This window comes from Apis dorsata, unplaced genomic scaffold, assembly GCF_000469605.1.
Source record: "Apis dorsata unplaced genomic scaffold, Apis dorsata 1.3 scaffold_44, whole genome shotgun sequence".
Classification (NCBI taxonomy): Eukaryota; Metazoa; Arthropoda; class Insecta; order Hymenoptera; family Apidae; genus Apis; species Apis dorsata.
Window position 1 is genome coordinate 1540843 of NW_006263346.1, and position 3938 is coordinate 1544780.

Below are 3938 nucleotides of genomic sequence, written 5' to 3' on the forward strand. Positions count from 1 at the left end.
GCGCACGCGTACATATATACGCGTAGAAACCGTACGTATACATCATATATGAGACCTGTGTACCGTTGTACTCGCGGGCAAAGCAAAGCGGAGTAGAGCAGAAGTACGCGGAGAAGGGAAGAGCGGAGAGATCCGTAGGTGGATGTGCATCCGGCAACCTGCTGACAACAAGGCCTCCAATACATCGAGCCAGCCGGCAGTAGAAATTTACGTGCACGTATCGACGCTCGTATATACGTATGCTCATCCATGTAACATATGTACGCATGGGTCGCGTTAAGTGTAGCGTACCTCTGTGATTCTCACCCGGTACCCAGCTCAGTTCTCCCACCCTCTTGCTCATACCTCGCGGTCGCACACACACACACACACACACACACATACACACTCTCCCTCTCGCTCTGCCGCCGCCTCCAAACGCCCCCGACCTACCCTCTCGCCGTGATGATCCCTTTCCTCCACGAATCACCCCGCTGCCCGTCACCGCTGTCACCAGGCTGGCAGTCGCATCGTATCGCAAACAAAAGACGAGCGAGCGCGCGCCACTCATCGCTCGCGCTCGATGCGGCAGCGAGTGGCGTCCCTCCGCTTCCTCCTCTCCTTTGCCCTCCCACATCACTCTACACGCCCTTCGACTGCTCTCCCCCTCCTCCCCCTCGCCAACCTCCCCATCGCCGCTTTTCTCGGACCCACTGTACTCGCACCGTCGCTCGTCGATCTTCTCTTTTCAACCTTCGCCCTTATTCGCCCCCTTTCCACCCACTCCTCGCCCCCATCTTTTCCTCGCTTTCTCGTTCCTCCGACAAACCGTTTCCTCGTTTCACTTCCTTTCTCTCTGCCCCTCGTCCATCCGTCCACCAACCCCCTCCCCCCTTTTATCCGATTCTCTCTGTCTATCCACCCTTTCCACCTCCTTCTCCACCTTCGGCGGAGAGACCTACCCTTCCCATCTCTCTACCTTCTACCCGCTTTCTCTTGTTACCCCTCCTCCTTCTCCACCCCCTACCACCTCTTACTCCCTCTACCACCGAAGCCATCTCTTCTCTGACTCTCGCTATTCCCTACGATTTCTGTCGGCCTCTTCACTCCCTCACTCACCCTCTCTGGGCACTCTCTTCACTAGCTCTCGTCTTGCCCTCTCTCCACCTATCTCTCTATCTATCTATCCGTTACTCGTCCTCATTCGCCCGATTTCTCTTTCGTGTTGCGCCTCTCCACACCGACCACCCGACTCACTCATCCCCGATCGCCCCCTCGAACCGCCCCCGCGCTCTTTTCCTCCATCTCCCTTCGCCCCCGAAACCTAAACCGCCACCGCGTAGTGGTACACCGACACAGATATAGAGCGAGCCGTACCGGCAGAGCTATCTGTTGTTATCACCAGTTATTTGCATCCCTTCTCGTAGTCGGTGGGGTGGCTGCTGCTGCCTGCTGCGAGCAGGAGGATACAGGGTGGGAAGAAAGGATGGGGGGAGGTGGAGGTTATATAGAGGGGCCACAGGGAGACGGACACAGAGGGTTGACGGTGGGGGAGGGGTCTTGAAATTCTCGGGAGCTTTACTTCCCGGGAATATTACACGCCCCGCCGTGAGCTCCCGCCGATTCGAGTGATTCCTCGTCTCTCCTCGTCCTTTTCCTCGAACCGTTCCGTTCTTTTGCCAAAGCAGATGCGCAACAACGCGCCCGTATTTATGCCCTTCTCCCCCCGTTAGATGAATTTCGATTCGATGGAACGTGTCGACTGTGTTTCGGATTTAATCGGCCGCTACCCCCGCGGATGCTCTTCTACTTCCTCCTCCTCCTCCTCCTTCTTCTCCCTTCTTTTGCCTTCGCTTCATCTTTTCTTCTTCTTCTTTTTTTCTTTCTTTCTTTTCTTCTCCCTCGCCTTTCTTCTTTCTCGCGCGATCCACATCCGCGTTCGGGTGGAAAGTAGTTTTCAGAATTCAAAGCGCGGGGCGATGTATATATGTATGTGTATGTGTATGTATGACGTATGGATGAGGGAAAGAAACGTTAATTTTCGAAGTTGTTTGGAGGAAAATTGGGGGATTGATAAAGGAAGGAGAAAGTCTTTAGAAGAAGGAGAAGGGAATTTGAGATTCTTACGCGAAGAGAAATGAAATGAAATAAAATGTTACGTCGAAAATATAAACGATAAAAATTCTTTAAATATAAAATATACTCAATTTGAGTTGAATGAAAGTAGATACAGAGAATGGAGAGCGAAAGTTCGTATCGAATATCTAAAATTGACCTGGATATTGTATTGTAACGATATTACGTACGTATTTCGTATTTTTAAAATTATAGGAATAAATACACTGCACTGTAGATGAATAAATAAATAAATAAATAAATATTACATTTCAAATAATTTTCAAATAAAAAAAAAAAAAAAGAAACTGTCGTGTCAAGAATTAAATATTCACAACTCAAATATCGATTGACGATGATATGTCAGTCAGCATTCAGCAACCCTATGGCCAATTCTAGCTAACGGATTAATTCACAGGCCACGTTCGTTATAAGATTACCAGTGCGTAAGTACCCCGTTGAAGCACCCTTACACCCTTATCGGAGGGGCGCGTTAACGTCGAGGCGGTCCCCCCCTTCTACAAACACAACATCGCAATCGCCTCGCTTGCTCCGCTCGCCCGATTTTCACGTGTCGGGGAGGAAAGGCTGCGCGAGATTTGAATGTTTTCCTGGCATTGTCGGCATGGGAAGTGCACGGGTGTCTCGACGGCTCGTCGTGAGGTAACGGCTCCAGCTAGGAAGTAGGGATGCTCGTAAAACGAAAGAAAAAGGCGAGACGAAAAGAAGACGAACAGAAGGAAAAAGAAGCGGCGAAGAAGGAGGGAGAGAGGGAGAGAGAATGAGAAGGGGAAAAAGGAAAGAGAAGGATGGAGCACCGTGTATATTTATAGGTGGGACAAGAGGGAAAGGGATAAGAGTTGCGCTAAAGAACACCGACGAATCACCGGTGTTTAAAATTCCCGTGAGGCTTCGCGGTTTCGCGCTTCGCGAGAAGGGAGTGGGAGAGAGAGGAAGAATGGGGTTGGTGGGGATCGGGGTTGAAGGGGTTGCTGGAAAGGAGGTGGAGGGCCAAGAGGAAGCGAGGAGAAGGGGTTGAGCGTTCGGAGTCGACAGATTGCCGAGGGGACAAATAAGAGTGTATCCAGTCGCCGAACGCGACGAGGCGAATTTCGGGTAAATTGTTTCCCCCGAGCCCTCCCTCTCGTTCCCTCTTTTCACCCTGCCTCTTCGAATTCTCTCGCCATCGCCCAGAGGAGATTCACTGGTGTCGTCGTCGTGGAAGCGACGATTTAAATTTGGGGTACTTGCCCGCGAGGCGAAGCACCCTTCTGGACTTTGGGCTGGCCTTCACCCCCTCCCTCTCTTCCTCCCTCTTTCTCTCTATCTATCTATCTATCTATCTATCTATCTCGATTAAAGATCATCGATTTGAAATCGTTGTGCACCCGATTCTCTTCGAATCTTCTGTTCAACCGCATGAAAATTAACCGCTTCGAGTTTCAAAGGATGCAATTTATTGATGCGTTACTTTTGAGGAGAGATTTTTAATAAACGATGTTATTATCGTTTATTGTATATTGGCATTGATGGCGATCGAGTGAAATTTTTAGAGATTTTTAAGAGAATTTTTGAATCAAGATATTAATCACGTAAATTAATGATTAATAAATGCATGCGTATGAAAGTCAATGATTTGATCATAAAGTGGAACATTTTTCTGAAATGAAAACGAAAAGATTATCAAACTTTTGAAAGCATTTGCTTGGAATCGTTATACCTTGACCCAATCCATTGTGCGGTTTCGCGTACTTACAAGGTTGACCTTATTTCTCAGATCTCAAAGAGATGCACTTATTATACGAAAAAAAAAAAAAAAAAGAAAGATCTATCGGTGCATATTT